General features: G+C 35.3%; 1 long non-coding RNA gene across 1 annotated transcript in view; it reads left to right on the top strand.

Annotated features, from left to right (window-relative positions):
- The window catches only part of LOC141461735 (uncharacterized), a 205862-nt gene that overhangs the window by 159118 nt on the left and 22285 nt on the right, over positions 1-24459 (top strand). The window contains exons 2-3 of the long non-coding RNA XR_012463020.1: positions 2234-2351; positions 8091-8187. This is a non-coding gene — a long non-coding RNA (uncharacterized lncRNA). The remainder of the gene's footprint in view (positions 1-2233; positions 2352-8090; positions 8188-24459) is intronic.

Genomic DNA, 24459 nt, shown 5'->3' with positions numbered 1-24459 from the left:
GGGAATATTTTGCATTTATTGTTATAATTTGAAATTAATTGATTGCTTCTTTAATTATTCATAACTTTGAAAGTTAAATAGCCATTGAAATGATTCCAACTGCATTGTCTTTATAGCAAATTATATTTAAATAAACTTTGTACAATTACATGTTTTGCTGATAATTTGAAAAGATACAAAACATTTAATTAAGATTTTTTATTAAAAAAAAGCAAAACAAAAATTTTTTGATCAATGGTAGCGACCTCTAAATATTAATCGATTTCGCTCTAATACGGACGAAAGCTTTTTGTTTTTAAATGAACTTTGATTTTCCGCCCGGCGCTCTTTAAAATTTAAAAGTCATTATTTTTTGAAACACCCTACTGGGTAATATTACGAAAGCCGATTAAAAACTGTTATTCAAGCTTTAAATGAAAGATTCTTCGGCGAATATATGGACTAATTAGAGAGGAGAAAACCTGGAGAAAGCGCTAAAGTTATACTTACGAGGGTCGTTTGAAAAGTCCGTGCAAAAATAAAAACTACTTAATTTTTTGGGGTAAACCTTTTTTATTTTTCAACATAGTCTCCTTTTAGGCTTATACACTTCGTCCAACGCTGCTCTAGTTTGTTGATCCCTTCCGAATAATAGGATTTGTCCAAGTCAGAAAAATAGCCATTCGTTTCTGCAATCACCTCCTCGTTTGAATAAAATCTTTTTCCCGCCAGCCATTTCTTCATATTGGGGAACAAATAGTAGTCCGAGGGAGCCAAGTCTGGAGAATAGGGGGGGATGTGAAACGAGTTGGAACCCTGTTTCCATTAATTTTGCGACCACAACTGCTGAGGTGTGAGCTGGTGCGTTGTCGTGATGGAAAAGGACTTTTTTGTGGGCCAATCGTGGGCGTTTTTCTAGCAGCTCGGTTTTCAAACGGTCCAATAACGATGAATAATATGCACCTGTAATAGTTTTACCCTTTTCCAGATAGTCGATGAGGATTATTCCTTGCGAATCCCAAAAGACAGTCGCCATAAACTTTCCGGCCGAAGGAACGGTCTTCGCCTTTTTTGGCGCAGATTCCCCCTTGGTAACCCATTGTTTAGATTGTTCTTTGGTCTCAGGAGTGTAGTGATGTATCCATGTTTCATCCACAGTGACGAAACGACGCTTAAAGTCCTGCGGATTCTTCTGGAACAGCTGCAAACCGTCCTTGCAACACTTCACACGATTTCGTTTTTGGTCAAGCGTGAGCAATCGCGGCACCCATCTTGCGGATAGCTTTGTCATGTCCAAATGTTGATGCAAAATATTATGTACCCGTTCATTCGAGATGCCCACAGCACTAGCAATCTCACGCACCTTCACTCTTCTGTCATCCATCACCATATCATGGATTTTATCAATGATTTCTGGAGTAGTAACCTCAGCGTCCAGAACGTTCAGCGTCACTTGTGCCCATATGGCCACTCTGAAAATTTTGAAACCACATATAAACTGTTCTAATCGAAGGTGCAAAGTCACCATAATGTTTATCAAGCTTCTCTTTAGCCTCCTGAGGCGTTTTGCCTTTCATAAAGTAGTGTTTAATCAACACACGAAATTCTTTTTCGTCCATTTTTTGAAAATCACTCGACTTCCTCGATTCAAACGAATGCCAAACACAAAGAAATAGACCGATCTGGCTGAAACTTGGTGTGTGTTCTTCCAAGAGATGCTACTAACTAAACATAACCTCGATACGCGCCAGTGGTGCTATCTCTCTGACTTTGCACGGACTTTTCAAACGACCCTCGTATTAACTACTTGAACTTTGTTTTCACATAAAACTGGGCGACCAATGGCTAAGCTTGTATCACTGAGGTTGAGCCCTTTTAAAACAAAGAAGAAGATAATTGCAGAAAATTTATATTGATTGGTCCATCTATGCAATTTAGTAGACATTTAAAATGAAATTCATATTGAGCTACAACTATGCGATTATGCAGAACTTTTGACGTCATGAAATAAAGTGATGTGGGTGTGCTATTGCGATGAATGCACTTATGTGAATGCGCTACCATAGAGTGGGAAGCCAGGAAACAATTTGTAGCCCGCCGTGCTCGGCACAATGACGTTGTGGGGGTGTGGCACGCGTCGCTCGTCCAGCACCCTTCTCACATCATAAATCTCTTCTTTCTATTGGTGCCTGATTCTTATTTTATTTATTTTATTATTATATTTTTTTTTATGCTAGTGTTTTCATTTTTGCAGGAGAGAGAACGTGGCTGACAACAGCGTGAACCAGCACTGGACTTCCTACGGAAGGAAAAGAAACAATTACCCTAGCGAGCTGTGTGTCACCAAGCACATTAATAGTTCCTCAGCTTTGGTGAGTAAGTAAGCACAATGTAATGCGAAATAATTATACAAAATTATAGTAACACTAAAGCAAGCACCATATGAGTGCGCGCCATTTCTCTTCTACTCCCCCCTTACTTCTGCCAGGAAGCATGCTTTTCACAGAGATCACTCATATTTTAGTTTCAACCTCCCATCCAATCCTGGACATTACACTCACCCCGCTGTTGTGTTTCCATCGGGAAGAATCGTAAGTTTGGTATACAGGGAAAACCTGTCTTTTACCATTTAAATACATCACCGTCTTTTTCCCTGTTCATTCCTCATTCTTGAGCCACTTTGCTCTTACACCAGACTATCTTTGGATAGATAAAGAGATAAAATGATAACTACATAAATCACGGTAATCCCTGTCCATATTGCAAAAAGGCGAAGCTCCTGCTTGTGCTCAAATAATCCACCTCTGAAGCTCAATAGGTACATAACTTGTGAGACAATGATGCTTCCATAAATTGAACTCTAAATTCTTTTATAAAGTGGATATTATCTTCGCAACACCTGCCCTAAATTTATTTTCAAATTGAAACCCAACTGTCTTACGAATTAGGCTGAAAATGCTACTCCATTCACTAAGACTGCTCAAGCTTAAAGCCTCTTGCACCCCAAAAACATTAATTTCTGTAAAACTGCATACCAGCTAACTTTTTTAATGACTAAATGTGAGGCGACAATTTCGGTGAGTCTGTAATTCGACATTCAGTTTTATTCTACAATACGTACATTAGTAAGAACATTAAGATTAGTATCTAGAGAAAGTTGTGATAGTGTACATACCAGATTTTTCCTACTTCTAATAGTATATCTTTGAAAACTATCTCAGAAAACAATCTCAGTAAACTATCTCAGTGAACTATCCCAGTAAACTATCTCAGTAAACTTCTCTGTTAACTATCTCAGTAAACTTCTTAGTAAACTATCTCAGTAAACTATCTCAGTAAACTATCTCAATAAACTATCTCAGTAAACTTCTTAGTAAACTACGAGGGTCGTTTGAAAAGTCCGTGCAAAGTCAGAGAGATAGCACTACTGGCGCGTATCGAGGTTATGTTTAGTTAGTAGCATCTCTTGGAAGAACACACACCAAGTTTCAGCCAGATCGGTCTATTTCTTTGTGTTTGGCATTCGTTTGAATCGAGGAAGTCGAGTGATTTTCAAAAAATGGACGAAAAAGAATTTCGTGTGTTGATTAAACACTACTTTATGAAAGGCAAAACGCCTCAGGAGACTAAAGAGAAGCTAGATAAACATTATGGTGACTCTGCACCTTCGATTAGAACAGTTTATAAGTGGTTTCAAAATTTTCGGAGTGGCCATATGAGCACAAGTGACGCTGAACGTTCTGGACGCCCTGTTGAGGTTACTATTCCAGAAATCATTGATAAAATCCATGATATGGTGATGGATGACAGAAGAGTGAAGGTGCGTGAGATTGCTAGTGCTATGGGCATATCGAATGAACTTTGCATCAACATTTGGACATGATAAAGCTATCCGCAAGATGGGTGCCGCGATTGCTCACGCTTGACCAAAAACGAAATCGTGTGAAGTGTTGCAAGGACGGTTTGCAGCTGTTCCAGAAGAATCCGCAGGACTTTAAGCGTCGTTTCGTCACTGCGGATGAAACATGGATACATCACTACACTCCTGAGACCAAAGAACAATCTAAACAATGGGTTACCAAGGGGGAATCTGCGCCAAAAAAGGCGAAGACCGTTCCTTCGGCCGGAAAGATTATGGCGACTGTCTTTTGGGATTCGCAAGGAATAATCCTCATCGACTATCTGGAAAAGGGTAAAACTATTACAGGTGCATATTATTCATCGTTATTGGACCGTTTGAAATCCGAGCTGCAAGAAAAACGCCCACGATTGACCCACAAAAAAGTCCTTTTCCATCACGACAACGCACCAGCTCACACCTCAGCAGTTGTGGTCGCAAAATTAATGGAAATAGGGTTCCAACTCGTTTTACATCCCCCCCTATTCTCCAGACTTGGCTCCCTCGGACTACTATTTGTTCCCCAATATGAAGAAATGGCTGGCGGGAAAAAGATTTTATTCAAACGAGGAGGTGATTGCAGAAACGAATGGCTATTTTTCAGACTTGGACAAATCCTATTATTCGGAAGGGATCAACAAACTAGAGCAGCGTTGGACGAAGTGTATAAGCCTAAAAGGAGACTATGTTGAAAAATAAAAAAGGTTTACCCCAAAAAATTAAGTAGTTTTTATTTTTGCACGGACTTTTCAAACGACCCTCGTATATCAGTGAACTATCTCAGTAAACTACCTTACTCACATTTTAAATTAGTACCAATTTTGGTGCGTCTCAATATTTAGAGTGGCCAAAATAAATTAAGAAAAAAATGCAATTAAGTGATTAAACATTTATACATTTTAATGAGAGTGTATTAGTGTGGCCAAGCGAGTATGGGTAAATAGCATTTTGAAGCAATGTGTTATTTGGCCAGGAAAATATTTGGGATTGTTTGGATCTCATTAGATTTGAGCCAAGCGGATATGGGCGGCAAAACATTCTGCTCTTTTAACAAATGGACGAGACTGTCGGGGCGTCTTGTGTCTACAAACGATACACAGAAACTAATTACAAAATACGTTTATTTTTGTGTGTGAGTTGCTATCTTGATTTCTTGTTCACAATCTTTTGATAGCATCCCTATACACTGCTTTAGCTAGGCTGCTACACACATATACCAGTGTCGGCATTCCTCTACAATGTACGTCACCATGCTTGGTTCCTTCTGTCACAAATAAAAATGGAGTATTAGCCTTTTTTAGCATGGGGGGGCCGTGCTTTCATAGAAACCCTTACTTTTCACAGTATAGTTTTACTTTATTGAATTTCTCGTTCATTATTTCTGTTTGTTTTCAAGTGGGTTGAGATCCGGAGCCTAAAGGGAACTTACTGGCTCCTTAAAGTGACGTTGTCAGCACCGCCGTGAGCGTAAAAAAAATGGCGCCTTTGTGCAAAAATTTATTTCTATACGAAGTTTAAAATAAAACATCTGTTATGAATACAGCGCTTTCACTTTAATATTTTACACATTGCAAATATCACAATTACGAGACAACAGGTATACTATAAAATCATGGCCCTTCAGTTAAAAACTAAACAATACATTGGTTTAAAGAAATTAATCACTGTTTTATTTATTTCTGCAAAGGGAATACATTTTCATTCCTTAGTGGATCGTTTGTCGCATGCTAGAGCATGGTAGGTTTTATAACTGTTTTCAGAATTTTAATATAAATGCAAACTTAAATGTAGAATATTGTAACAATAAAGAGTTACGGAGAAGTAGTTTTGTTATTCTTATAGAAGCCTTAAAAAATGAATTTGATAAAAATATACAACTGAAAATAAGAATTTATATTGTATAACCCTGAAACAGTAATCTTCAGTATGATTTAATGGGTCTAATGTAAACAATGAACAGAGTCCCTATCTAATACTTTAACAAAAACTTACAGTTTAAAATGTTAAGTATAAGGGTTGATTAAACGCCAAAAGGTACACAAATCAGCAAGCACCCAACATTTCATTAATTCTTCATTAATATTTAAGTAATTTTACTGCATTAATATTTTTTAGAATTTATTAGATGTCACAGACCCTTATGCTGGCCATTTTCGTCTACAAAATATTTGTTCAAGTAGCACTGTAGATTGACTGTAATATCTAGTTATTTATAATAATCAAACTATTAAATACAGGTTAAAAAGAAAAACGTTATAAAAAATAAAAAAAAATTATGAGGCTAAAAAATTCAAAACTTTTTTTGTATAAAAAAAATGTAATATGTAATATAAAGTAAATAAGATATATATATTTTTAGGACAGCTAATTATTCCAGCATTTTACTATAAGTAAAATTAGGGGGACTAAATTAAATTACAATTGAGAAATCAATAATTGTTGTTGAATAATCTACTTGTTATTAACTGTGTGTTATTTGTGCTCACGAATATTTCGGTAAGACGAATTCAAGACAGTAGCCGACTCTAACTTTGTCTTTTTCTACTTTAACATGCATGTACATATGTGTGATTTATCATAATTATAACAAAAAAATATTATAAATGAAGTGGCCAGCATAAGGGTCTGTGACATCTAATAAATTCTAAAAAATATTAATGAATATTAATGCAGTAAAATTACTTAAATATTAATGAAGAATTAATGAAATGTTGGGTGCTTGCTGATTTGTGTACCTTTTGGCGTTTAATCAACCCTTATACTTAACATTTTAAACTGTAAGTTTTTGTTAAAGATATTTTTGTACCTTTTGGATAGATTTTCCTTTTTGTCTATTTTACAAAGTTACATATCTGCTTTACAGATTTTTTTAAATTTGGAATAAGCAATTCTATCATTATAACCTGATAAGATGGTAAGTCGGAACAGTAACTACCACTAGAGAGATCTTTTTAAAGAATGATTATCGTTAAGGTCCCCCAAACCATCCTCAGTAACAACTTTTTTTGAAAAAGCGTTTTGAATAACATAGGAAGGTATTTGTGCGTAAATAGCAAAATTAAACTGCGATTTCATTACTTCCTTTTAAGAGGAGTAAGAAAAATAAACTGCGATTGCAGTACATCTAGGCAAAGAGGCAAAGATTTTTTAATCGAACGACAATTCATTGATTTAAATCGGTTCACTCATTGATAATTTAAACGATTGCAGTACTTCCTCTTAGTAGGTGCAAGAGCATCAGCAATGTAGAGGAGCTTTAACCACTTATTCGAGCTGAATTTTATCAAAATCGGACTAAGCGTTATAGAAATATTAGTAATAATAGTTTTAGAAAGGGCCTTATTTGGGTGGGGCAAACTCCCCTCCTTATGAGGCACGGCGTCGAGACTTTTAAAGTGCAAATCTGTACAAAATTTCGATTCGAATGACACTTCATTCATGAAAATCGGTTCACGTGTCGATAATTTGAAACGATTCCTATACTTCCCCTTAACAAGTGTAAGAGCTGATCGCCGCTTTAATGTTACGTAGGGGAGCCCTAACCCTATCATCCTACCAAATTTTATCAAAATCGGGCCAAGATTTACAGAGTAATTAGTAATAATAATTTTGGAGGGGGCCTTACATAAAGGGGGCTAACTCCTCTCTCATTCGATGTACAGGGTCGAGACCCCCAAAAGGCACATCTACATAAAATTCCGAATCGAATGACACCTCATTCATGAAAATCGGTTCGCGCGTTTAGGCTGTACGTTGTTTACAAAAAAGGTAACAAGAACAACAAGAAGAAGAACAAGAACAAGAACATTTTTTGAAAAAGCCGTTTTTGCTCATTTTCGGCAACTTTTTTCTCGAAACCTATTAGATCTGGGTTGTTGCAAAAAAATTACAGCTATAAAGGAGGGTTTGCCCTATATTATAAAGAAAATTTGGGAATTTTATCTTTAGTGGAAAAAGAGAAAAAAATTGTTAAAGTTGGGTGTTTTTCAACGTTACGCTTTTTCGTGCACTTTTTGACGATCAACCCTTATACAACTGTCCTACCGGACAGTTTTAATTAGATGGATTTTCAAAATTAGAGGCGACCTACTTTGGGTCTTAAGTATAAAAGTTAGAATATTCTTTGTCATTTATATCATCAAAAAGAGCTAAAACCGATTATTCCAGAAATTGTTTTTGAAGAGTTAGTAAAATATTATAACTTTTTTTTCAGTTAAACTGCTGGTTTTGCGGACAGTGTTCTCTCGTTACAGACAGCACTTTTCATCACCGGACCGCTGTAACAAGCTGCCAGGAGAAGAAAAGCTAAGGTCTCGATTTTCATTTCAAAATTCAACTCAAATTATTTTAGCTACTCTTCACTCAATTTTATTGTATACTTACTTATTTTATATTAAATATTTATTGTTTAAATGTTATTGCTTTTACTATTGTATAATGTCACTGCAATGCTATTGTTGGTTCTTAATATTTTCAGACCAGTACAGGATTGCAAATTGTTATCGTCATTTCATCTTATAATTCCATCCGAATAATTATTTATAACACATGTAATGTACAGTGTACGAGATATGAGTAAACCCTGGTTAGGGTTGCTGGCGTGAGGATGGGAAAAATCGGACTCATGAATTTCACTTTGTTAATACCAAAACAAAAAATATGTATATAGAATTCCGTTCACTTAAATTCCCATTCCTTCCAGAAAGGTTTAGAGGTCACATGGTGTGAATAGAATAAGCAATGATACTATTTAATGATGTGTTGATATAAATGGAGAAGTGTCATCTGGCACTTTTTAATCGAAAGTTGTCATCTGGTTGGTTGTAGGAAATTTTGGTCAGACTGCGTGAGAACTCAGTATCCCGACCAGCTAGCTATCTTCTTAGAAATACCAAACAGCTAGTCCTAGAAGAGACAATCACTGATTCTCCGTTGTCCATTGTCACTGAAGCCAGATGACAGTAGTACTTCCATCTGGCGTGTCACTGATTTTTCATTACCACCCACCGATTGCATGCACCTGCTATCTAACACGCAATGCAATCATCCAGTAATATATCTTAGTTTACATATTCCCTTCTATACGGTAAAGTACTATCTGCAACCCTTAATTAGACCGCGATGCACTTATTACTAGAAATAATATTTTTTATAAACATCACTTGACTTTGTCCCATCCTCTAAGTTGTAATGTTCAATTTTGTCGTTTTTTAATTATATTTATATTTCATTCTTACTAACATTATAAAGTTTGTGAAACGTTACAGGGTATCTACCTCACAGTACCACTTCTAAGTTTATGTGTATGTAATGAACATATAGTAAGTATATGTTTGTAGAAAATCCTGGGAGTAATTTTTCGAGGTGAACAATCCATGGAGTAATAAGTTGTCAAGCCATGGAGTAATGAGTTGACAAGCTATGGAGTAATGAGTTGACAATCCACAGAGTAATGAGTTGACAAGCCATGGAGTAATGAGTTGACAAGCCATGGAGTAATGAGTTGTCAAGCCATGGAGTAATGAGTTGACAATCTATGGAGTAATGAGTTGTCAAGCCATGGGGTAATGAGTTGACAATCCATGGAGTAATGAGTTGACAAGCCATGGAGTAATGAGTTGTCAAGCCATGGAGTAATGAGTTGACAAGCTATGGAGTAATGAGTTGACAATCCACAGAGTAATGAGTTGACAAGCCATGGAGTAATGAGTTGACAAGCCATGGAGTAATGAGTTGTCAAGCCATGGAGTAATGAGTTGACAATCTATGGAGTAATGAGTTGTCAAGCCATGGGGTAATGAGTTGACAATCCATGGAGTAATGAGTTGACAAGCCATGGAGTAATGAGTTGACAATCCATGGAGTAATGAGTTGTCAATCATGGAGTAATGAGTTGTCAAGCCATGGAGTAAAGACAGACTTCAGATTCTACAAACTAGTAAATTTAATTTTTTTTTTTTTAAATATTGTCAATTGGAGTCATTATAGCTTTCGACCTAGGGACTCAGATCCTCTTCAGGGTAGTTGCTTGTTAACAATTACATTTTTTTAAATTGTTAACTTCAAAGGTTGGTGTGTCTTCTGTCCTGACTGTTTAGGTACTCAATATATCAAAATTGAGTAATTATTATCAAAAAGATTAGAATTATTAGCAGCATAAGCTCTTAAGATGGACTAGTCCACAAAAAACAATGAACAATGAATACTGTACAAAGTAAATTTATACAAAAATGACACTTAATGGTAATCATCCCACATCATAGAATTATTTAAATGATCAATCAATCAATTTATTGCTTGATCTAAGTATTACAACTTGTTCAAGGTGAGTTGCGTTTACGATATACCATTATTATCAAGAGAAAGATTAACTGACACTGCTATTTATTGAAACAATTTTAAATTAAATTAATAATTTTAATATAACATTGCAATTTTAATTTAATCTTTAAACTTCTAAAGCTAAATTTAAGGTTTTTAAATTCAATAACCTATCTAACCATAAGCGAGTAGCGTTTATGACTAAGATGGTTTTGTTTTTTACTTATTAAAACAATGTCAGAAAAAATTAAATATTGCACACTTGAGGAAAATATTTTTACTCTTATTTCTAGATGCCTACTCACTACACTCATGTGTACAAAACCAAGATTTGGTGAGTGAAAACTGAAAAATAAATAACTAGTATCAGTTTGCGACAAATGACATGGGTCCCATATTTCATACTATTATCGTAAAGTACTGAATAATTTTAAAATGACTGCCAAAAAAATGTTGACCCAGTGCAAAGCCTTTTAAAGCGTGTGCCCCCAGTTGCAAGAAGGCCCCTATCTAAAGAAATTTGGAAAGGACATGCCTCTTGAGTTCCCCCAAGTGATGTGGCATAAGTTGCCGGCTGGTACGAGAAATGCTGTTCCAAGGGGTAAGCCTGATAAAGCGATGGGACGAGGGAATATTGTCACAACTGCTGCCAGAAGAACGATCTGTCCACATTAAGTAGGTCCTAAGCTGATCCTGGCACAGTATCTGCTGCGCGCGCCACGCAGACATAAATCGCTCCTTTACCGCTAACCTTACCTTCTTAGATATCCTAATCTGACTAAATGAATGCCAACCTTACTATATTTTGTTTTATTTTTAATACAATGTAGTAAATAATGATTACTACGTTGGATTTGTTTCAACCATGCACCGCCCTATTTTATCGCTCTAAATTTGGCAGACTCATAAATTGTTCATAAGTTTGAAAGCACGAAACGGTTTCCAGGTAGCATTTATTATTTTCTCATATCCTTCGTCAGAGAAAGTTATGCAATTGTGCAGATTTCCTAAATCTGGTGAGGGATACTCATACGACTTGACAGTTCTTTCTTCCTTACACGGTTTTTCCGCTTGTTCCCGTCAATTCAAACTTTTCCTGAAGATCGTATGATCTTCATTCCATCAAAGCAACTTCATATCTCAGGCCTCTGCTTACCGATTTCATTCACCCACTTTATTGATGGTATATCTTTCTTCACATTTCTTCTCGGAACATCCACTTTTTAAACTCTCTGACTAGAGTTACCCCATTTATCTAAGTATTTAGCCCGTAATTATTTATATAATCCGCTTCAATCAGGCTAAACAATTTCCATCACTTTTCAGCTCTGTTGCAAGAGACGGCATCATATTTCCAACGCAGTTGATCATGGTTTGTAACAGTTCGAGTTTTGTTTAACTTTAGTAAAGTATTTAACTTAAGTAATGCTAATCTTGTTATTTAAGCATACATTGTGAAATAAGGACGACCCAGTGTGTAACATCGAGCACTGGTCTAGTAAATGGTTGTCTGAGATTGAAATTACTCTTTTCCAGTCAATCTAGGTCGGGATTCAACCTTTTTCCAGGGTTTTGTAAGCATACATTGTGAAACGAGGACGACCTAGTGTGTAACATCGAGCACTGATCTAGTAAATGGTTGTCTGAGATTGAAATTACTCTTTTCCTGTCAATCTAGGTAAGGATTCCACCTTTTTCCAGGGATTTGTAAGCATACATTGTGAATCAAGGACGACCCAGTGTGTGACATCGAGCACTGGTCTAGTAAATGGTTGTCTGAGATTGAAATTACTCTTTTCCAGTCAATCTAGGTCGGGATTCCACCTTTTTCCAGGGTTTTCTAAGCATACATTGTGAATCAAGGACGACCCAGTGTGTAACATCGAGCACTGGTCTAGTGAATGATTGTCTGAGATTACAAATACTCTTTTCCAGTCAATCCAGGTCGGGATTCCACCTTTTTCCTATGTTTTTTGAGCACACATTGTGAATCAAGGGCGACCCAGTGTGTAAAATCGAGCACTGGTCTAGTAAATGATTGCCTGAGATTGAAATTACTCTTTTCCAGTCAATCTAGGTCGGGATTTCACCTTTTTCCTATGTTTTTTGAGCACACATTGTGAATCAAGGGCGACCCAGTGTGTAAAATCGAGCACTGGTCTAGTAAATGGTTGCCTGAGATTGAAATTACTCTTTGCCAGTCAATCCAGGTCGGGATTCCACCTTTTTCCTGTGTTTTTTGAGCATACATTGTGAAACAAGGACGACCCAGTGTGTAACCTCGAGCACTGGTCTAGTAAATGGTTGCCTGAGATTGAAATTACTCTTTTCCAGTCAATCTAGGTCGGGATTTCACCTTTTTCCTATGTTTTTTGAGCACACATTGTGAATCAAGGGCGACCCAGTGTGTAAAATCGAGCACTGGTCTAGTAAATGGTTGCCTGAGATGGAAATTACTCTTTTCCAGTCAATCTAGGTCGGGATTCCACCTTTTCCAGGGTTTTGTAAGCATACATTGTGAAACGAGGACGACCTAGTGTGTAACATCCAGCACTGGTCTAGTAAATGGTTGCCTGAGATTGAAATTACTCTTTGCCAGTCAATCCAGGTCGGGATTCCACCTTTTTCCTGTGTTTTTTGAGCACACATTGTGAAACAAGGACGACCCAGTGTGTAACATCGAGCACTGGTCTAGTAAATGGTTGTCTGAGATTGAAATTACTCTTTTCCAGTCAATCTAGGTCGGGATTCCACCTTTTTCCAGGGTTTTGTAAACATACATTGTGAATCAAGGACGACCCAGTGTATAACATCGAGCACTGGTCTAGTAAATGGTTGTCTGAGATTAAATTTGTGAAATCGGTCAATGATAAATATCTCTCAAGTGATAACATGGGTTTCCACATCATATTTCTTAAGTGGTTAAGTGCGAAGGCATGCCTCCTGCAAATTGTTAGAAAAATTAATTATTGTTCCCCCATTATATGAGGGTGATACGAAGTAATGTTTAGTTTGGTTATGAGGTGAGAAGCGGGACAAATATTTCCTATTTGTCGATATTATATTAGCAGACGTAGGGGGCCTACGAATAGCATTCCTCCACTGGTGATGGTAACCTACAAGCAATACTGGCACGCATTCCATTGTCAAAAACCAACTTTTATTAACATTTGTGACTTCTGGATCTGAAGTTGCATGTTCTATTGGTGTTTCTATTGGAAAATTTAACCTTTAGCAAAACGCTGCACCATCTTAATTCGTTTTAGCAATTTCTGTCTCACAAAGTGTTAATAAATCAAACTATGCTTGTACTCCTTTCTTCTAAATGCAGCATTTCTACTACAGTGGTTAGAGAAACAGTTGATTAGTATACAAAATCTTTCAAAATAATTGCTTTCATTTGAATTTTGTTTCTTTATTTCAGCATATACAGGGTGTATGCGGAGGTGTGGTTGAAACTTCGGGAGGTGATTCAGCAGCTCAAATGCAACAAAAAATATTCTCTTCACTTTGGCCCGATTCTCAATAGTGACCAAGATATTTGCATTTTTAACTTCTCCGTCGATATTCGCGTTGTTCATCATAAAAACGGCCTTAACTTTTTCTATCCTTTATCCTACAACAAATCTGCTTATTCCAAACGAAAGAGCATTAAATTCCTATAAATTTGCTCAAAAACGAGCTTCAAAACGTGTCTTATAACAATAAAAGTTTTACTTTAATGTCTACAAAAATTCGTACTCGATGATTTTTGTTAAAATTTTCAACTGCATTTTTTCAATGATTAATGAATCAAGGAGTCACATAATTTCAGAAATAGTTGCGCATTTATTGAGCTTCAAGACCATATGGACTTATTAGGTTTTTAATAAAACCCTATCTCGAACAGAGGGGCGTAAATGCAGAAAACTAGGATTTTGCGTTACCGACTTTTCTACTACTAATTTACTCAAATGTCAATTTTTTGTTGCATTTGTACTGCTGAATCACCTCCTGAAGTTTCTACCACTCCTCCGCATACACCCTGTATGTATAAAAACTAACGATCTCGAATTAAGAGTTGTTCAATTAAAAAAAAAACCTAACCGTCTAGAATTAAACAAAAGGTGGGCTTCTTGCAGATCTGCATCTGCATAGTTTTCACCAATTTTTATTACAGCTTGATAATGTGGAAGCTAGATAACATTAAGAAGCTATTAAACTAGAAAATCTGTCAGAATAGTGTAATACTGAATTAACAAAAATTAATCTTGCAGTTCACTTATTTTCCTATAAACGAGAGAGGCTATTTCGTGTAAGTTCCTATACTATTTCGTGTAAGAATTAGATTCTTGAGCAGCTAGAGTTCACACCAGTTTTTATTCGACGCTTTATATGTAAATGCAGATTTAGCAACGATAGCAGTTTGAAATGGTTAACTATAATTTATATGTAGAGTTAGAAACAGTATGTAACCAACACTGTAGAGCTTACTGCAGAGAGAAGCGATGCATTAGTGAACACTAGGTGCTGGCGGTTTCATTGTTCGTGTGAGGGATGGTACGATGCACGGCTATAGAGGATGCTGTTTGGGGGTTCTTGTTGCTAGGGAAACCTGCGCTTCATCCGTCCGTTCACAGAACACACTGTCCTGTCAACATCACCTCCACACTAGCATCCTTCCACCAAATCCTGGTTCTCCCTTCTAGCGCAGTGTTTAACTTAATACAAATCTGCTGCTTTACCACAATTTGCGCTTACTCCAATTATGACCAATATATTTGGTAAATTTAATTACTCATACATAAATTAGATGGGAAGAGACCAGTTGTTCTACGCCGAAGCAGAGCCCCCTTCTCGCCATAATAAAGAACTGAATGTGTTGTATTGCCACTTAAGGTTACAATTTTTAATCTGTTCTTTCCTTGATTGTAGAACTAATAACAATGCCTGTCCACTGCCTATACAGGGTGAACCAGTAAGTATTGTCCATAGGCCTACTGTGTGTAATACATCTAAAGTGGAGTTCAATGACGTATTGGCCAACTTCATATTTTCCTCTGTTCTTGAGTGACTGATTTTGAATCTCATATAGCCATTTACAAGGGCAGGGCTGGATGTTACAGACTGGGTCGTCCTTATTTCATAATGTAAGTACAAAAAACAGTGGAAAAATCGGAATTCTAGCCTAGGTTCACTGTAAAAACTGATTTTGAATCTCATATAGCCATTTACAAAGGCAGGGCTGGATGTTACAGACTGGTTCGTCCTTATTTCATAATGTAAGTTCAAAAAACAGTGGAAAAATCGGAATTCTAGCCTAGGTTCACTGTAAAAACTGATTTTTAATCTCTTATAGCCATTTACAAAGGCAGGGCTGGATGTTACAGACTGGTTCGTCCTTATTTCATAATGTAAGTTCAAAAAACAGTGGAAAAATCGGAATTCTAGCCTAGGTTCACTGAAAAAACTGATTTTTAATCTCTTATAGCCATTTACAAAGGCAGGGCTGGATGTTACAGACTGTGCCGTTCTTGTTTCATAATACAACTTCAATAAACAGTGGAAAAAGCCGGAATTCTGGCCAAGATTCCCTGTAAAAATTAAGTTTTAATCGCAAGCAGCCATTTACCATTTAAAGACGTTTACCATTTTAAGATACTGCTTAACAATTTCTGCGTAACCTCTCATAACATCTCTTACCGCAATTGACGTAATTAAAATTTTTTGAAACTTAGTATTTGACATTACAAATTATCATGTCATAAAATAAAATAATCTTGTTTAAGAGAGCATTAAATCCTCAGCTTCCTCTAAAATCCAACTAAATGTCTCTAAATATTCCCTAAGAAAAAGTAAATACTTTAATTGACCAATTGTTCTTGTAAAATCATTTTTCTCTTCGATATGATGATCTGATAAGAATTTTGATGATAAATAATACCGGAGAATTATAATGTAAGTGAATTGGTGAATGGTAAACACCAAAGATAGGAAAAACAATGTAATTTTTATTGAACAATTTATAGCAAATTAGTTACGTAAAACTGATGCATATAAGACAATGTCTAACTGATTGCTTAGACAACATCTGAAACGCTCACTCGATTATACAAAGATCGGCAGAAATATAGTTTGATATTTACATTTTACATGGTTTAGCGTACGTACGAGGGTCGTTTGAAAAGTCCGTGCAAAAATAAAAACTACTTAATTTTTTGGGGTAAACCTTTTTTATTTTTCAACATAGTCTCCTTTTAGGCTTATACACTTCGTCCAACGCTGCTCTAGTTTGTTGATCCCTTCCGAATAATAGGATTTGTCCAAGTCTGAAAAATAGCCATTCGTTTCTGCAATCACCTCCTCGTTTGAATAAAATCTTTTTCCCGCCAGCCATTTCTTCATATTGGGGAACAAATAGTAGTCCGAGGGAGCCAAGTCTGGAGAATAGGGGGGATGTGAAACGAGTTGGAACCCTGTTTCCATTAATTTTGCGACCACAACTGCTGAGGTGTGAGCTGGTGCGTTGTCGTGATGGAAAAGGACTTTTTTGTGGGCCAATCGAGGGCGTTTTTCTTGCAGCTCGGTTTTCAAACGGTCCAATAACGATGAATAATATGCACCTGTAATAGTTTTACCCTTTTCCAGATAGTCGATGAGGATTATTCCTTGCGAATCCCAAAAGACAGTCGCCATAATCTTTCCGGCCGAAGGAACGAATGCCAAACACAAAGAAATAGACCGATCTGGCTGAAACTTGGTGTGTGTTCTTCCAAGAGATGCTACTAACTAAACATAACCTCGATACGCGCCAGTAGTGCTATCTCTCTGACTTTGCACGGACTTTTCAAACGACCCTCGTATATGTGAGGCGCCTTCGAAAATTATTTTTATTATTATTATCAATAACTACGTAAATTTTAGCCCCATTCTTATAAAATCTGGCTAGATCTAACAGGCTTATGGCTCATCATGGATTTTATCAATGATTTCTGGAGTAGTAACCTCAGCGTCCAGAACGTTCAGCGTCACTTGTGCCCATATGGCCACTCCGAAAATTTTGAAACCACTTATAAACTGTTCTAATCGAAGGTGCAGAGTCACCATAATGTTTATCAAGCTTCTCTTTAGTCTCCTGAGGCGTTTTGCCTTTCATAAAGTAGTGTTTAATCAACACACGAAATTCTTTTTCGTCCATTTTTTGAAAATCACTCGACTTCCTCGATTCAAACGAATGCCAAACACAAAGAAATAGACCGATCTGGCTGAAACTTGGTGTGTGTTCTTCCAAGAGATGCTACTAACTAAACATAACCTCGATACGCGCCAGTAGTGTTATCTCTCTGACTTTGCACGGACTTTTCAAACGACCCTCGTACAATATAATCGAATTCTAGATCAGCCTTGGATTAGGGCTGTCATGAAACCTGTACAAGGATATAGAATAGACGCAACAGTGTACCTAATCAAACCACCAGCACCTCTTCGGCGTAAGTAGACAAACGTGGGCTTCGGGGGTGGCATTTGACTTCCCTGGAAAGCCTGCCTAATTACCAGATGCTTGAGTAGAGCTTAAAACCATCCTCTCTGGGGAGGGAAGGCTTAATGTAGGCTCTAACCCTGCTACCATAGAATAATTAATATTATTCAGGTGATGTAATGGTACATAACACAGTAACAGCGTTTTAGAAAAAATATTTAAAATTAGAACTGTCCGATAGCTGTTGATAGTAAAAAACAGTTTGAAAAAAGATAAACCTTTTGTCAATGTTTCTTTATCTTTAATTTTCTTTAAAATAAAAACCATTTCCTTATTTGGAACAGTAAATTTTTGCCATAATAAAGATTAAATAGATTTCAAAAAAACGTTATATAAAACAAAATATGGCAAAAATGGAGTTTTTACTGTTGTTTTGTTGAATGTTTCCTTTTTTGTAAACAACGTAGCGCCTAAACGTGTGAAGTGATTTTTAAAAATGAGATGTCATTCGATTAGAAATGTTATATAGATATGCATTTTGGAAATCTCGACGCTGTGCATTTTACGAGAGGGTGGTGAGCCCAACCTACGAGGGTCGTTTGAAAAGTCCGTGCAAAAATAAAAACTACTTAATTTTTTGGGGTAAACCTTTTTTATTTTTCAACATAGTCTCCTTTTAGGCTTATACACTTCGTCCAACGCTGCTCTAGTTTGTTGATCCCTTCCGAATAATAGGATTTGTCCAAGTCAGAAAAATAGCAATTCGTTTCTGCAATCACCTCCTCGTTTGAATAAAATCTTTTTCCCGCCAGCCATTTCTTCATATTGGGGAACAAATAGTAGTCCGAGGGAGCCAAGTCTGGAGAATAGGGGGGATGTGAAACGAGTTGGAACCCTATTTCCATTAATTTTGCGACCACAACTGCTGAGGTGTGAGCTGGTGCGTTGTCGTGATGGAAAAGGACTTTTTTGTGGGCCAATCGTGGGCGTTTTTCTTGCAGCTCGGTTTTCAAACGGTCCAATAACGATGAATAATATGCACCTGTAATAGTTTTACCCTTTTCCAGATAGTCGATGAGGATTATTCCTTGCGAATCCCAAAAGACAGTCGCCATAATCTTTCCGGCCGAAGGAACGAATGCCAAACACAAAGAAATAGACCGATCTGGCTGAAACTTGGTGTGTGTTCTTCCAAGAGATGCTACTAACTAAACATAACCTCGATACGCGCCAGTAGTGCTATCTGTCTGACTTTGCACGGACTTTTCAAACGACCCTCGTATATGTGAGGCGCCTTCGAAAATTATTTTTATTATTATTATCAATAACTACGTAAATTTTAGCCCCATTCTTATAAAATCTGGCTAGATCTAACAGGCTTATGGCTCACAACGATCAAAATATACCTTCAGCCGTTCCACATGACGACCGCGGTCATAGTGGTTATGGCGAAAACGTCACTAATTTCGCTCACGCGAAGCTCACAACGACCCACCTTAAGAGCTGGGTCGAAGTGGGCGTTCAGAAATTTGGCGCAATTTTTAAAAGAAAAGATGGCGACTGAAAAAATTATATCAGGTAAATGAAAGTATTATCTCATGTAAATAATTGAATGTGTTTCTCGAAAGTCTAAAAAAATATAATAAAGTGAAAAATTACTTATCCCTTTACAAACTAAATCACTGAATAACGATCAATTACACTTTGATACTTAATAATACGTGGCCTAAGTTTTCGCTTTTTCACCAATGCGATTTTGTAAACTTGCATTCCACTGTTTATCGGAACTAGATGAAGAACTTTCTAAAGCATTATTTCGTTGCATTAATAAATATTTTACTGTTGCCACAAAAGACATTTTAATTTTATTTAAACGTAAATTTTAGAAAATACTCCGCTAAAACTTTAACGACTTTACTAATAATTATAAAGTTTATTGTAACTACATATAAACGGGGTTAAAATTAAAAAACAACCACTTCAAGCTGCCGACTTATTTTCGAGGTCGCCATTTGTAATGATTACGTGAACGGTTAAAACGCCCCATAGTCCATTCCATTTGAGTTTTCGATTGTAACACTCGCAAGCAAGTGGAACTGGCAAAACCGCGGTCGTGAGCGTGATCGTTGTGAGCGCTTAGTAGAACGCACCCTAAAGTAACATCAAAGTGTCATAGTGCTGTTACACCTAAATTGCAATGATATAAAATGTTCAAAATGTACTACTGTATTTTTAAATCTTTTTAAAATCTTCTTCAACGATTCAGAAAAATATTATTCAAAAATGAATGTTTTAAGTACTTTAAAAAGCCGCTATAATTATGAGAGAAATCAGTTCAGAAAAAATGGAGAAAAAATTAGTAACAAATTTAAATAAAACCATAAGTTTTGTCGAACATATCTAAATGGAACCATAAGTTTTGTCGAACAAATCTAAATGGAACCATAAGTTTTGTCGAACATATCTAAATGGAACCATAAGTTTTGTCGAACATATCTAAATGGAACCATAAGTTTTGTCGAACATATCTAAATGGAACCATAAGTTTTGTCGAACATATCTAAATGGAACCATAAGTTTTGTCGAACATATCTAAATGGAACCATAAGTTTTGTCGAACATATCTAAATGGAACCATAAGTTTTGTCGAACATATCTAAATGGAACCATAAGTTTTGTCGAACATATCTAAATGGAACCATAAGTTTTGTCGAACATATCTAAATGGAACCATAAGTTTTGTCGAACATATCTAAATGGAACCATAAGTTTTGTCGAACATATCTAAATGGAACCATAAGTTTTGTCGAACATATCTAAATGGAACCATAAGTTTTGTCGAACATATCTAAATGGAACCATAAGTTTTGTCGAACATATATAAATTATGAGCTGAAGTATAATTTAAATATTAGATACTTTCTGATTTTTGCAACTTTTGTCGTTTAATCAACTTGGCAAATAGAAGGATAACAAATTATTACTGAAATTGGTACTAATCTCTCTTCCTTTTGGAGCAATGAATCAGTCATCAAAAAGCAATGAACAACTCTTCAACCCTTTTTAAATTGATAGTAATTGTTAGAGTAAAATTTGTTTATTTTTAATATAATTTGTACACTGACATTAAAGAAAATCATGGCTGTTTTTGAGAATAAATCAAAAATAATTAAAAATCCATTTAGCAAGTAAAGTGATAGATAATTTTGGATGATCCAATTATTTTCCAACCGTAAGGACTACAAATAGATAATCAATAATTTGTAACCACAAAACCACAACTGGTAACCAACAAATTGTTCATACCTTGATCAAACAAAGCTATGAATAATTTAAAATATGAAATTTTTAAGAAAGCTGTAGAATAGAGAATCGCAATACATATTGTAAAAGTTGGAAAAAGAAATGTGGTTTTTCTCTGTTGGCTAAAATACAAATTTACAACGCGCCACTATGTCACAGACCGTGTTTACCTTTAGCCAACTATACTGCGGTTACACGCCACACGCCGGACTTAATAAAACATTCAAAATACGCTAGCAAGAGCCTTCTTATTGGCCTATATTTTATTATTTCTACTGTTACAACCACAGTTGTACATGCCCATTATGTATCTAGCCATAAACGGATCTAGCTAGAGCCATTTTTACAAAATGTTTTTATAAAATAGTTTTGTCCTAATTCTATTCTCTGCCGTTGCATCAATTCTTTAAATTAATACTTTCATCTGATTCCTTTCTCTTGAAACTGTAACATCATTTTATAACATACTAGCTGTACCCGTTCACACGTTGCTGTGTTTGAACAAAAAGGCAGTTTTGATACCTCAAACATAATTTATTAATGACCAAATGTATACAATACATCGAAATGAAAATTAACAATAAAATTATCCCTACTTCAGAGTACAGTAGTGTCCTTGCAAAGGTATCATTTCTACATAATGTGAAAAATTCAGTTAATGTTGTTGGCGGTGGTGACATTGCTCTTGCACGTACATTTTCTGATGTAAAGTACACACGATGTCCATTTTCTGCTAAATGAACAACCGTTGGATATCGCTCATGAATGGAAAATGATAAAATACGCCATACAGCCTCATTGCTACTTATGTAGCGTCCCAGTTGATATTGGGTGACTTCATCGTTAGATGCAGTTGTATTTTCCACTCCAAACACTGCCATATCGCTTCCTTTGTTCACATATTTGCAAATATATTTTATAGCTTTCACTAAATTGCAGTACCCAACATTTATGTGTGCGTTATACGTTTTTAGTAGTAATGGAGAATATGGTACTACCCAACGATTATCAACGTCAATAGTATTGTTGAGTACTTTTAGTTTAATGGATTTTCTACCATCTTCGGTATAATTTATTCTCGTATTAATAATTGCAAAAAACTGTTTTTCATGATTTTCATGGTTACACTTTTAACAAATATTACTAATTAAATGTTATTTTGATATTTTTGGGATATTTGTTCGGGAGCACCTAGAACCCCAACTCTGATTTTAAAAAAAATTTGCAAAAACCTTCCCGGGGATATACCTAATAATTTCCCAAATTTTCACGGCGATTGGATGTATGGTTTTTGAATCTATCGAGTACAAACAAACAGACACACATTCATTTTTATATATATAGATTTTCAGATTTTAAAACCAATCAGAGTATACAATAAACTAAATTTAAATGACATGTCAGTGACTTACGAAAGTTCTTATACAGTATGCACCAAAAGTCCCATTACTCCCTGCAAAGTGTTCTTTCAACAGCATGTACATTACGGTGTTTCAAAAAATGTTGACTTTTAAATTTTAAAGAGCGCCGGGCGGAAAATCAAAGTACTTTTAAAAACAAAGAGCTTTTGTCCGTATTAGAGCAAAACCGATTAATATTTAGAGGTCGCTACCATTGATCAAAAATTTTTGTTTTGCTTTTTTTATTTTTTATAAAAAAAATCTTTATTAAATGTTTTGTATCTTTTAAAATTATCAGCAAAACATTTAATTGTACAAAGTTTATTTAAATATAATTTGCTATAAAGACAATGCAGTTGGAATCATTTTGATGGCCTTTTTATTTTCAAAGTTACGAATAATTAAAGCTGTATTTAAAAAAAAAAAAATATTAAGAAAAATATACATTTTTGAAAAATTTCGATTAATTAACGTTAAAATCACTTCATTTTTTATGTGTTTCGTACAGAATTTGAAAAACAAATAATTTTGGTTACTGAAGCGTCTAAATTAGGGAATATTTTGCATTTATTGTTATAATTTGAAATTAATTTACTATCTGTCAATCATTTTCAATAAATTATATTCTCTATGTAACAATAATAATATTCTCGATGAAGAATCTATTTAGAAAAGTTACTTTATTTCAGTTTATTTTTTGTAAATATTTTTAAACACAACAAATCTTTACTGAATTTCAAACTAAAATAGAATAAAAAGGTTAAAATAAGTAACTAACTTCTTAACAAAAACTTACAGTTTAAAAAGTTAAGTACAGTCGAGCCTCCCATAAAGGACACTCTCACTAGCGACCATCTCCAGTTACGGACAGTTTTTGGATTTCAAAGTTTTCCATATAAGCTCATACATCTTGTACCATTTTAATCATTTTTCAATATTACTTTCGACGAACTATATTATTTTTTCCGATATGTCTCTCAAACGAAAGTGGTTAACTCTAGAAGAGAAAATAAATGTGTTGGAAGATTTTGCAAAAACCAAATCGAGCCATCGTCAACTTGCCGAAAGGTTTGTTCTATTTTTCTAATAATAGATGATAGTATGATGATAATTTAACTATAAATTATTATGGTTATGAATAAATATGATGATTATTATAAAAATTGTTATAAAAATTATTAAATAAGTCAATATGTAGTTTTTTGATAAATTTTTTGGATAATTAAGAAAAATTTTATGCATATCATATAGCTAAATAATTATGCAATTATGTACGTTATTAAATCTATTAATAATAAACAATCTTTAAATAGATGTTTGGAAAAAAAACAACATATTTTTTCATTATGAAACTTGCCAAACTCCTTCTAACGACCACCTCCAAACAGCGGCCACTTTGCTTTCCCCAGCCAGTGTCCGTTATTGAGAGGTTCGACTGTAATACTATACATTAATACTGAATTAAAAGTAAAATAATACATTTTTTTGTTTGAATAAATAAGCCATTTATTCAGCTTACAAAAATACGCGTAAATTTGTTTAAATAATTAATGTAAAAATTAAAATTTATTGACTAATTACAGATACAGCAGTTCATAAATAATTTTTCAATAACTAATGATCGAAACTTATACTTTACTGAGTCTATTATAAAAATAGGCCTATTGCAGTCAAATTTCTTCTATGTTACAGGAGTTTATAAAGCCTACCAAACCCTTTCTTTGTTGCATGCTTACTTACGAGTACTTGCATTATGTTTTATCTATAAGCATTATGAGTTAATGATACCCACATAATCAAGCATGTGTTTAATTTATCTAATTACAGTAACTACAATGATCAATATATGTGCGTCTCCTGACCCACAAATAAAACAAGTGCACCCGCCCAAACTAGATTCACCCTTCGGCTTCAATCAACACTCATTGTAGCAATTGCATCAGCAGCCTACTGTCAACGCAGCACAATTCTACGTACTACGGCTCAATTTTCGTTTAGTTTAACCACTAACTTCTACTAAGAACTGGCGATGGATAGCCTGTTACAGAATTAAATAGGCAGGTTTTTAGGCAAGAGAAGTGGTGTAGTTATTCTATCAT

Source organism: Rhodnius prolixus, unplaced genomic scaffold (assembly GCF_049639745.1).
Source record: "Rhodnius prolixus isolate KJV_2025 unplaced genomic scaffold, Rpr scaffold_12, whole genome shotgun sequence".
Lineage (NCBI taxonomy): Eukaryota > Metazoa > Arthropoda > Insecta > Hemiptera > Reduviidae > Rhodnius > Rhodnius prolixus.
The sequence above is the reverse complement of the archived record's forward strand: the minus strand, read 5'-3'. Positions and strand labels throughout refer to the sequence as shown.